This window comes from Chelonia mydas, chromosome 10 (assembly GCF_015237465.2).
Source record: "Chelonia mydas isolate rCheMyd1 chromosome 10, rCheMyd1.pri.v2, whole genome shotgun sequence".
Taxonomy (NCBI): domain Eukaryota; kingdom Metazoa; phylum Chordata; order Testudines; family Cheloniidae; genus Chelonia; species Chelonia mydas.
Window position 1 is genome coordinate 58,395,195 of NC_051250.2, and position 13,007 is coordinate 58,408,201.

A 13,007-nucleotide genomic window follows, 5' to 3' on the forward strand; every position below is an offset into this window, starting at 1 on the left:
TGAGCTATCAGAAGTGCCCCAAATGAAAAAGGAATTTAAATGACTTGATTTAGCGTTATCAAAGCCAAATCAGAAGCTTTTAGAGGAATAGCTATATGGTAAAAAGTGGCCTGGGGCTGCTGCCAGACCACCATGCAGGGTCCTAGAAGAAATCAGGGAAAGCATGTCAATGTGATTTATTTTTATGAATTATTTCTATAGGTAGTTATTAAAAATTATATTCTGTGAAGATTAAAAGAAACTGTTACTTTTCAGATGCTTTTTGAAGAAGGATCAGTGATCAGTGAAACTAGTTTGATTTGTAGAATTAAACACCATTCAGTAAAATAAAAATCAATATAGTAATTCTTATAAATAAAACTGCATCACTAAATACTTACTAAATACATGGTTGAATAATAAACAATAGAAAATGGAGTTAGATATTAAGGGGGCCAGGAAACAAATAGAAGTATTTACATATCTGAAAGCAATGCACCTAGAGTTATATACTCTATATAATGGGTTTTTCCTCTCATTGTTCTAGTATCTGTTAACTGTTTAAATATTTGGGAAGGACAATAATAAAGATACTATGCCCACTTGTGATGGGGTGTACAAACCCCACACTGGGCAACAAGGGGTTAATGAACTGCTCTGGGCTCAGCCAGCCCCACCCTGCCACACCTGCAGGAAATACACTAGCTGGAGGAGGAGTTAAAAGGCAGGGGAGTATCTCATTTTGTGGCAGACTAGAGCAGATCTGCAACTCTAGCAGAGGGAAAGGCAGAGCCTTTTCCTAAGGCAACTGTCTAGAGGTTACTCTCTGAGGGAGGGAGGGACTTGCTACAGAGACAGTTTGAGATGGAAGTATTCTCCCTTGTATGGATTCTAAGCTTTGTTAATTCCCTTTATTTTGTTTGGACTACCTCAGCAGGGGAAAGCCCTAGGACTGATCTGGCCTAGGAAGGTGGGCCATATCACAGAAGGTGACAGTTATGTCCCAAGAGAAAAAGAGAGCTACCATGCTATACATAGCCTCCAGAAGGTGCCTTGTGGTAAGTAGGCACCCTTCATGCTACCTTAAGCCAGATGGTAATTTTGGGACAATTGCTGGGGCGGGGTGGTTGGTGGTGTGTGAGATAGGAAGTGGCCCAGGGAGGGCAGACTTAAGCATCCCTGGCTGTCAGATCACAGATAGCCGTCAAAGGGCCCTGGGTCAGAGCCTGCTGGAGTGGGAGGGCCTGGGCTCCCCTACCAACAATCTCCCTACAAGTCCTGGGCCTAAGCCTTGACCACTAGGTCATGCTCCCTACCAACCAATCCCTAAGTAAGGACTGTCACCCCACTCTTTGTGAAAGAGGCTACCAGTCTGGCAATGTTTCTCTTATCCGCAGTTGCATTTGGAATTCTAGATTTCAGAAGTAGCTGCATTTTCTATCTGTAATTAGCAAAATGACTGTAACTATTTGACTGCAAAGTAGATTGTATCAGAGTCATTTGTACCTTTGCCATAATCCAAGCTGGAGATTAGAGCTTCTATGTTGATGAGCATGGTATAATAGAACAGACTAGAATACTTTTTATACCATCCGGAAGATTCAGCTAGTACAGAATTTAGTGGTGTAAGTATTAGGAAACATTCAACATTTTCTCTCCAGCCCTAATTTTCTATTTGTTTCTGGATGCAATTCTAGGTGGTCTTTTTCATCAAGAGAGTCCCATATAGGCTACCTGGCAAACATCTCCCTCTAGGCACCAAGATTGTCAGGATCTTCTTTTGTTAAGAATTTCTAAATTGGGTATTGGGAGACTGTTCATGTTGCAAAACGTGCAACTCTGAAACATGCTTATTCAGTCAGTCATAACCTGAATCTGTTGAAACTTTCCAGGCACAATATTTTATCGTCACTCTTAATTTTTTATTTTTTTTTAAAGATGGCATGGCTTGAGGTGACTGTGGGGTATCAAACCAGCCCATGGCTGTGCCTTGGATACAAAGCAGACCTTTTATTTATAAATCTTCTAGTATTCCTTTTTGTATCGTGACTCATCCATATTATAACTTTGTATAAATATTTCAGGATCTCTTTGATCTATGATGTACGCACTTACCTTCCAGTAGTACCATGGACTAAATCCTCAGAACCAAAATCTGCCTTTTCTCTTATTTACTGATACATATGACTTTTAATGACAAACCATTATGTATAGGAATGGATCTGACTTGTACAATGGCTATATATATTTTTTTTTCAAGAAATCAAAAGAAAAGGGGTAACTATCACATGCCTGGGAGGTGGGCAGTCATGCCCAGTGGTTGAAGCAGGAGTCAGTAGCTAGGCCCAGAGTCAGAGGCCAGTTGCCAGAGAGTAGGATCACAGTCCTAATCAGAGGTCAGTCAGAGCTGAGGGTCAGAACTGGGTTATCTGAGGCAAGGCAGGGGTAGGAGATATTACATCCATAGGTGAACACTTTGAACTGCTGCTGGGTTAAAGTCACTAGCGTTTTTTTTTTTTTATGCAGAACTAATGCAGGCTACAATATATACACATTTCCTAGCACTGGTGAGTAAAATAAAAAAGGGTACTTAAATATGAAAACACTCGATGTAGCTGAACAGAAAGTGTCTATGCAGTCTGTGTGCAACATACGGCATAGTATTTTCCTTTATTCTGGCCTCAACTACAATAATTGTGCACAATTTTACAGGTTAGGAAATTCAGAAGTGAACTTGAACCCCTGATTTACTGCAGGTAACGTGCTCAGCCTTTACGAAGGTTAGTCTCTCAAAACGTGTGTGTGTGTGCGCACACAAATTTATTGAGTAAATGACTGTAGTACTGGAAAAAATAACATCGGATTAACTAGCAAAGGAAAACGTGAGGATGATCTCAATTGTCATTAATGGTGACATTTACACCTCAGTGCCAAAGGCCCTACAGGGCCATATGTACCACTTAACCACTACACTGTGGCCCAAATCCATGCCTGCAGAGACCAACCTGAATTCAAGGGTAATAGGAATCTCCCAGGCTATGCAGTAGTTGTAGAGTTAAGCCACAATTTACAGTTGTCTTTTTAGCCCTAAAAGACTCTGTGTATGTGTGGGAGAAGATATGGATGGAAGGGAGGATAGGAAAAAATTCTCGTATGGCGTTTTTGAAATTTCACACCGTTTAGATTTGGGCTGAGAAATTTGGACAATGGTGTTCCAAAGATAGCTTATTATAGTGGAAAGCTAATTACAGTTCTAACTATGAAGTTGCACCCAGTAGCTTTAAGGTAAGAAGGGACTAGATGGTACAGCGGGCAGGAGCACCAGTCTTACACTTCTAGAGCCTATGTTACAATCTTAACGTAGGTCACTAATTAAATTGAGTTTAGTGCATGTTTGTGCAAGCCTTAGAACTACACAGCTAGAAAACTCTGAGGAAAAGAGGCCCAGGGCTAAACTAGCAGGGGTTCTGCAAGATGGGATTGAGAAGAATTGGAAGCACTGCATGGGGGAAGCTTGTACAGTCTTTTCCTGAACTCTATCTAGTTTCAGTTAGTGCTATTAGTCCCTCATTTTCATAAGCATGAAACTCACTTGGAAATTTAAAAGGAAAACATACCACATGAACAACTGAGGAAGAGAAAAGGCATTGTCAGAAAGACTGAGATGAGAGCGGATGAGATTTGTTTGCATGTTTTCACTTCATGGTGTGATGGATCTTCTAAGCAGGGGATTACAGCTCCTATCAACCCACTGCACATCCTCTTCTACTTGGCCAGGTACAGAGAAAGGGCCTGAAATACATATTGGCTGGGCTCTGTTTAACTAGCCAGGTGCTGCAGGGAAACTGGAAGCAGAAAAGATTCCCCAGGACCTTTATGCAGAGCCATGTGTGGAACAAACTGTGACTAGCGGATATTACAGCTGGGTGCTGGTCTGTATGAGACTTATGGGGAACAGCAGCCACTGCATAGAGGCCCCAATAAGAGACACTAACTGAGCCTGGCCTGGAAACCTGCAGGTGTCTATTTGCTTGGAATAGAAACTTAACTGTGAATTCATCCTAGGCAATAGCCCTGAAGAGTTCCTACTCTGTTGGACTGCCCCCAGGGACCCAAGCAGAGAACTGCTATTGCTCACTTTAAGTATTAAGCCTCTACCTTGGGTATTTGCAACCTTTCCTTTTCCGGTCAGTAAAATAACCTTTTCCTTAGCCATGTGTCCAAGTGGTTACTGCGACTTGGTTTGCCCACAGTCCTGCATTATGAGGGACATCCCTTATTTAAACAAAAAATTGCCTATCCGATACCAGAACTATCTTTAACTCAGGACATGTTGTGTAAGCCACTTCTCCAGGGTTTTTGAGTTAAGTGTTTACCTTAATTTGGCTGACATCAACCATTTAAATAAAATCCTCAGACATTTGCTGTAGGTTTCAAGAAATACTTTGATACAAAAACTATCAGGAATCTCCTTCATATATCTGTACTGGCTCTGTAATCTGGGGGTGCAACTGCCACACCTATCTTGTTGACATGAAGCTGAATTCGGCCATTCCTTTTATTAGTGACTGCTTGAATTATACCCCAACCTCCAGTTTGTATGTACTAGCGCACATAGCTCCACCAGACCTTTGGGATGCCATTAATGTTAAGTCCCCCTTGAGAGAAATTTGACAGATGAAACCAGACTATTAGATATCTGGTTGACTGATGCCACATTCTCAGACAGGAAATAATGCCCAGCATCAGCTCAAAGGTCTGCTCATATTCAGGGAAGGAATCGCACTCTTGCAGACCAGGATTTGATGACATGGCTGATCTCTCAGCACCCCTGTGCTACAAAAAGAAAAGGAGTACTTGTGGCACCTTAGAGACTAACAAATTTATTTGAGCATAAGCTTTCGTGAGTTACAGCTCACTTCATCGGATGCATGCAAACAAATCGGATGAGAGGCAAACAAGATTTCTACAATGACCTGCTGGTCACACAAAATCTGATTAGATTTCTTGCAGTAAAATCTACACCGAGCAAAGACTTAAATGTATTTGTATTGAGAGACCACAGCTATGCTGGCTTGGAAGAGTGCATTTGTTGAGAGAGGAATCTTCAAACGAAGTATTCTGCTTAAAAATGGAGACCTAGAAAGTTATCTAGACATTGTTATACTTCTGAATGTGAAGTCTTTCATGGCTCTCTTCTATATCCTTTAAGCATATTGTCCCCATTCCTCTGAGCAAGTAATTCTCCAGGTGCCAACCAAGAACAATTTTTAAACATTTAAAAGGCTACCAGCTCTTAATGTTGACTAGTTACCATGTGATCTAGGAATCAATTGTGCATAGTAACACTTTCTGGACTGTTTCCTTTAGGCTATAACAAATGCATAGGGCTAACCCTAGACAAGTATGTAGTCACATAGGGCATTAGTCTGTCAGTACCTCCTCCTAGTATCCCCTCCCCTTCCAGTTGTGATATGCTACATGAAAGATAGGACTCTGTTCTTATCACATTAGAACAAGCACTCTGATATTTATAAGCAGGTGACATGTTCCCTCCTCATGGGCCTGAGACATGGACATTAGTTAAGGTGACTATATTTTCCCAAAGGGAAAACAGGACACCCCATGGGGCCAGCCTGAGCCCCTACCTCACCGAAATGGGGCTGGCCTGGCCTAAGCTGCTCTCCTGAGCCATTCCTCCTGCACAGGGCTGGTGTTACCGCTCGTCCCCCTGCATGTTCCTCCATGCTCCGTTAGGTGTTGCGCCCACTTTTTGGGCAAAACTGGGCATTTGTCCCATTTGTTCTTGCCAACTGATGCTCAATTGGGAAGAGCAAATGGGACCAATGCCCAGTTTTGCCCAAAAAGTACAGGGCTTAAAAAAAAGGACTCTCCCGGCCAAAATGGGACAGATGGTCACCCTAACATTATTCAGCTTTCCACTCACTTTTATGGGTTTTGGATCATGACCCATAATCCCCTAACCCCCACCCAAACTCTCTCCATAGAAAGCTGAATAAGTTTGCTTGTGTTGCACAGCACCCTGGAAAAACAAGGTTTGGGTCTGTTTATATATGTATCATTTTCCTTGATATATAGTTTTAAAGTAAGGAAAGGCAGAGGAAAAACCCTCTCCTGAAGTAATCCAGATCTTCAGGAGTTATTGTACAGAAGTATCTCCTTGAACATCAGTATTAAATCAAGGAGTAAGCAGGGGCAAAGCTCCCTCTTCCCTGCCTCCCACAATCAGCAGGGGCACAGAACTCCTCTGGGTCTGGGGTGGAGAGGGCAAACTCCTCCAGCCCCAGGGCTGTGGAGGGAGCAAGGGAGAGCCAGCTCCACCTGCCATAGCTGGGAGAGTCAGCTCCTTGCCCCCAGGCTGGCATGGGAGATGAAAGTTTCTCTGGCCCTGGGACTGTGGGAGGGGGAGCCAGCTCCACAAGCCCCAGGGCTGTGGCAGGGAGAGACAACTCCCCCAGCCATTGGTGGTAGGGAAAGAGGCAGTTCCTCCAGCTGTGGGGGGCACAAAGTGCCCTCCAAAACTGGCCAAATTCTTATTCCTGTGCATGCTGCTGGGAGTAATGGTTTAACATCCAATGGTTAATTACGCTCACTGGTAAAAATGTATACCTTATTTGCAGTCTGAATTTGTCTAGCTTCAACTTTCAGCCTTTGGAGCATGTTACACCTTTCTCTGCTAGACTGTAGAGTCCATTATCAAATATTTGTTCCCCCTGTAGGGGCTTATAGACTATAATCAAGTCACCCCTTAAGCTTCAAAAAGTTATAGTTAGTAGCAGGGGGAAAGCTTGGTAATGAGGTTGATCTGACAGTGGAACAGGCTTCTTTTGGAAGGATGGTTCATGGGGTTGTAGTTAGTGGGAATTCAGTATAGCCCTTTTTGACTGAAGCAGGGGTAAGGACTATATTAAGAAGCACACAACATCTGGGCACAGAGATCCTTGGCGATGGTTTTGTTTTAAAGAAAATGCAGCAAAGAATGGCAGGCAGGCAGGGGGATGCTCAGGATTGGCAAGCCATCTGGCCTGCATTCAGTAGCTGCAGCTGTGTACCTGATGAGCACGATGGAAGGGTGGTGTGACTTTGGTTGAGAGTGAGGGAAGAAATGGACATAAGGCACGGGGGTGGTTAGGTTCAGGAAATCCTTTCAAATCCTAAGTGTTTAGCTGATGTCCTAAACATGAGGTTTGGGTACTCTTGTAACATTGTCTTAGCATGTGTAAATTTGTTGCTGATTAGCATACAGTTATCCAAGTCCAACTGGTCTAAACGTGGTTACACAAAGACAAGTGGTTTCTGCCAAGTTTACAGACTGGTCAGCATTCTTGCTGTTAAATAGTTTAAAATCTAAGAATTAGGGCTTTTTCTTAAACTGTGGAACTGTTAATAATCCATTCACAATTAATTTTGCGCCATTCACAGATCCAGCTAATCAGATTTGAGATGGTAAAAGTGTGAAGATATCTGTGGGTCTGATCAACAAGTTATTTCAATATGGTGGGCCAACTTCTTCCCTGGTATAAGTGCTTTGAAGTCAATATCTTTACACTAGGCTTTAATTTATTCCTTCATAATGGAAATAATATTTATTAGGGGACGCATCACCCATTCCATTTATATAACTAGATGTATAATAGATGTTACAGACAGACATTCTATATTCTGTTTCTGGAAAAAAAAATTCTCTGTAAAGCTTACCAGTTTACTTGGTATTTACTAAAATCTTTCTGTTACAGGAGTTTAGATTCTATTTTATATACACAGCTCTAAACAGTTGATCTCTATAATCTATAAAACTAATACATATTTATCCATGGGTACTCTACAAGGAACAGTAGTTATACAAACTACAATTCACTCATCTCAAAAATCTATCTCCTATAAATCCTCTCTGTATTAATATTTAAAATAACTGCCACTAGCAAAGAAATAGGCAGTATTCATATAGTGTGTGTGTGTATATATTTTATATATGTTTAAATAAATGGTGGTATTGTTGAACAGTGCAATTAATAGCAATTAATTTTTTTAAATGAGTGATTAAAAAAATTAATCCCTCATTTAAAAAAATTAGTTGCTATTAATTGCACTGTTCAACAATACCATTTATTATTTTTTGATATTTTCAAATTACAACACAATACAAAGTGTACAATGCTCACTTTAAGTATTCAAAATATTTAAATAAATGGTATTGTTGAACAGTGCGATTAATTTGGTTAAAATATTTGCACTGTAAAAAACAAAAGAAATAGTATTTTAATTCACCTCATACATGTACTGTAGTGCAATCTCTTTATCATGAAAGTTGAACTTACAAATGTAGAATTATGTACAAAAAATAACTACATTCAAAAATAAAACAATCTAAAACTTTAGAACCTACAAGTCCACTCAGTCCTACTTCTTGTTCGGCCAGTCACTCAGATAAACAAGTTTGGTTACAATTTGCAGGAGATAATGCTGCCTGCTTCTTGTTTACAATGTCACCTGACAGTGAGAAAGGTGTTCTCATGGCACTGTTGTAGCTGGAGTTGAAAGGTATTTACGTGCCAGATGCACTAAAGATTCATATGTCCCTTCATGCGTCAACCACCGTTCCAGGGGACATGCATCCATGCTGATGATGGGTCTGCTTGATAAGAATCCAAAGCAGAGTGGATCGACGCATGTTCATTTTCATCATCTAAGTCAGATGCCACCAACAGGTTGGTTTTCTTTTTTTGGTGGTTCAGATTCTGTAGTTTCTGCATCGAAGTGTTGCTCTTTTAAGACTTTTCTGAAAGCATGCTCCACATCTCATCCCTCTCAGATTTTGGAAGGCACTTCAGATTCTTAAACCTTGGGTCAAGTGCTGTAGCTATTTTTAGAAATCTCACATCGTACCTTCTTTGCGTTTTGTCAAATCTGCTATGAAAGAGTTCTTAAAACGAACACGTGCTGGGTGGTCATCTGAGGCTGCTATAACATGAAATGCAGGTAAAACAGAGCAGGAGACATACAATTCTCCTCCAAGGAGTTCAGTCACCAATTTAATGAACGCATTATTTTTTTAACGAGCATCATCAGCATGTCCTCTGGAATGGTGGCTGAAGCATGAAGGGGCATAGGAACGTTTAGCATATCTGGCACATAAATACCTTGCAACACCAGCTACAAAAGTACCATGCAAACACCTGTTCTTGCTTTCAGGTGACATTGTAAATAAGAAGTAGGCAGCATTGTCTCTCGTAAATGTAAACAAACTTCTTTGTCTTAGCGATTGGCTGAAGAAGTAGGATTGAGTGGACTTGTAGGTTCTAAAGTTTTTTACATTGTTTTGTTTGAGTGCAGTTATGTAACACAACCTACATTTGTCAGTTGCGCTTTCACGGTAGAAATTGCACTACAGGACTTGTTTGAGGTGAATTGAAAAATACTATTTTACAGTGCAAATATTTGTAATAAATATAAAGTGAGCACTGTACACATTGTATTGTAATATAAATCAATATATTTGAAAATGTAAAAAAATCTGAAAAAATAGAATACCAACTGAAATTTAAATAAACAGTGTGATTAATTTTTTTAGTTAATAGTGTCAGTGAACTGCAATTAATTGACAGTCAATTTAGTTATTATGGCTATCAACTTTTACTGTAGTTTTTTCTGGAGACCGTTATTTAGTTGTCTCTGAGCTGTTTGCAATGGCTCACTTACCTGCACAGAAAATATGAATCTGTACACTTGTTACTTATGGACAAAAACTAAGAAGCAGCTGCTCCTACTGTAATTGGTAGTTTCAGCACAAAGGCATTCAGAGGAAGGCTTTGAAGGCTGTCATAACTGAAAAATCATGGAAATAAATATCTTTACCACCACCTTGCCCCCAAAAGAGGACAGACTTTGCAGGAACACGCCTCTAATAGAATATGCCATCTTTGAAAGGAACTGATTAGGGGCCCTTAAAAGGAACTACTGATGTCCCATGGGGGAAAGAATAGGGCTACAGGAGTTCTTGGTTCCTTTTCACGAGATCAGGCCACTGTAGTGTGACACCTAGAGGTTTTTAATAGATTCCAAGGTCAGAAGGGACCATTGTGATCATCTAGTCTGACCTCTTGTATAACACCAGCCATCGAACTTCCTCAGAATAATTCCTGGAGCCGATCTTTTAGAAAAACATCCATTCTTGATTTTAAAATTGCCAGTGATGGAGAATCCAATGACCTTTGGTAAATTGTTCCAATGGTTAATTACTCTCACTGGTAAAAATGTATACCTTATTTGCAGTCTGAATTTGTCTAGCTTCAACTTTCAGCCTTTCGAGCATGTTATACCTTTCTCTGCTAGACTGAAGAGCCCATTATCAAATATTTGTTCCCCCTGTAGGGGCTTATAGACTATAATCAAGTCACCCCTTAAGCTTCTCTGTTTGACTCAAGGTGTTCAGTCGAATTAGTTTCACTATAAAGGCACATCTTCTAATCCCTGAATCATTCTCATGCCTCTTTCCTGAACCCTCTCCAGTTTATCAACATCCTTCTTGAATTGTTGGCACCAGAACTTGACACAGTATTCCATCACTGGTCACACCAGTGCCAAATATAGAAGTAAAATAATCTCTCTCCCTTCCTACTTGAGATTTCCCTGTTTATGTATCCAAGGCTCCCATTTGTCTTTTTGGCCATGTTGGGTATGTCTACCTGCAAAGAAAAATGCCAAGTGTCGCAGCCTCGGTTTGCGGACTTGGGGTCACAGGGCTCAGGCTCCAGGACTAAAAATAGCAGGGTACACGTTCTCACTTGGGCTAGAGCCCAGACTCTGATACCCTCACCTTGCCAGGTTTCAGAGCCCTGGGACCCAGTCCAAACAGGAATGTCTACATTGCTATTTTTAGCCCTGCTGGCTGAGCCCCATGAGTCTGAGTCAATTAACCTGGACTCTGAGACTTGGTGCTGTAGGTTTTTCTTTACAGTGGAGACGTACACAACGCTGCTCTGGGAGCTCATGTTGAGCTGATTATCTACCAGGACTCCCCAGTCTTTTTCAGAGTCCCTGCTTGAGGATAGAGTCCTCCATCCTGTAAGTATGGCCTGTGTTCTTTGTTTTTGGTGTATACATTTAGATTTAATCGTATTAAAGTGCATGTTTGCTTGTGCCCATCTTATCAAGCAATTCAGATTGCTCTATATAAGGAACCTGTGCTCTTCATTATTTATCACTCCCCTACTTTGTGTCATCTGCACAGTGATTTTATGTTTTCTTCAAGGTCATTAATAAAAAATTAGAGCATAGGGCCAAGAACCAATCCCAACAGGACCCCACTAGAAACACTCCTGCTTGATTTTTCCCATTTACGTTTACAGTCTGAGACCTATCAGTTAGCAATTTAATACATTTAATGTATCATGGTGATATTATATCATTCTAGTTTATTAATCAAAATGCCATGCGGTACCTTGTCAAATGTCTTACAGAAATCTAAGCATTACATCAACAGTACTACCTTTATCAATCAAACATATAATTTAATCAAAGACTAAATTTGACGAGACCTGTTTTCTGTACACCTGTGTTAATTGGCATTAATTATCTTGCCCTCCTTAGATTGTTTATTAATTGAATCTCATATCAGCCCCTTCATTATCTTTCCTGGGATCAGTGTCAGATGATAATTAGCCAGGTCATCCCATTTTGACCCAGCTTCCTCCAAGCTTCTTTACTTGCATCATCGTTGTTCAGATACTTATTCATTTTTTTTCTGTTGTCTTGAAATTTTAGTTTAATCTGGGGGTTTCAGTCCTTCTTTGTACAAAGATACAAAATGTTTAATGAATAAAAGTCGGTAATTTAGAGCTCACATGTTTCTTCACCCCTTACACAGGCAGAAGGCTAAAGAATAATTTTATATTTAATGACACCTTACAGGAACACTGGCATATTGTGTATGAGGGTGATATATAGAGTTTTTTTGCCAATTAAAAAAACAAAAGGCGGGTGCTTGTTTTTTGTGTTCCACCCTCCATGCAGCAATCCACCTGGCCAACAAATCAGCATTCAATAGCAATTTTTATTATCTGAATTGAATAATACCCTTTAAAGCAAGGGTACAAAAAAATCTGCTCGGTAGAGGATTTAATTGAGAAGTTGCCAGAAGTTCAACGGCCACAACTAATTTGCATAACATCAAAAAGATGGTAGCTAACTTCATCTTTAATGTCAGCATATCCCATGGAAATTTAAATGCCAGTATTAAACGTTCTGTCCTGATATGAACAGCCCTTTGCTTGCATTAAGAAGGTGCACTAGAAACTACAGTCTCCACAGACACTAGCTCCATCTTTTAGGTAAGAGAAGATGTAGGATTCATTGTAGATACCTAGCTGTGGGCCACTTTTTTTGAACACACCTGTTTTAAACATATAGATGAATATCTAGTTAGCTAATCATAACTGATAAATGTACCATAGATGGTTCCTTGACCATACACTAAGGTGTATCTGGTAGATAAGACTTTCTAGTGAACTGGAGGTTTGCCCTGTTCAGAAGAACGTCTACTTCTATAGTATGCAAGCACTAGTGATCCTTCCTGTCACACATGTTGCCATTCATATCAGATCAACTAATGGTTTTGCTTTGTAGTCAGTGATCTGTGTCAACTTTGGACTCTCACAAAGTTGTCTAGCCAGGAGGTCAACATGCTGTAGAAGTGACTCAGAGTTCTAGGAAGTGGATGCCTATGGTACCCTTCATAAGAACCCTTTAATAGGTAGTTAACGGTGACATTACGGTCTAAGGAGACTCTGAGCTTTCTTCGCTGAGACAAGGAGATTTAGGCCTCCATTAGCAAACTTTAAACATATGAGTAATCCCAAAGCTGGCTTCAATGTGGAAAATGTATATTCCCTAAAGCCAGCACCCCCTCAGGCGCGCGTGTGTGTGTGTATATCCTGTCCTAATCTGATAGGATGTATGATGGTTAAGAAATCCTACAAGCCCTTAATGAATTAATGTAGTTCATGGAA

The 13,007-nt window shown here is 40.5% G+C and overlaps 1 long non-coding RNA gene across 1 annotated transcript in view; it reads left to right on the forward strand.

Annotated features, from left to right (window-relative positions):
* The first annotated feature begins 796 nt into the window (after positions 1-796).
* Positions 797-13,007, forward strand: part of LOC122462212 — a 40,666-nt gene continuing 28,455 nt past the window's right edge. The window contains exons 1-2 of the long non-coding RNA XR_006284627.1: positions 797-1,037; positions 2,692-2,735. This is a non-coding gene — a long non-coding RNA (uncharacterized LOC122462212). The remainder of the gene's footprint in view (positions 1,038-2,691; positions 2,736-13,007) is intronic.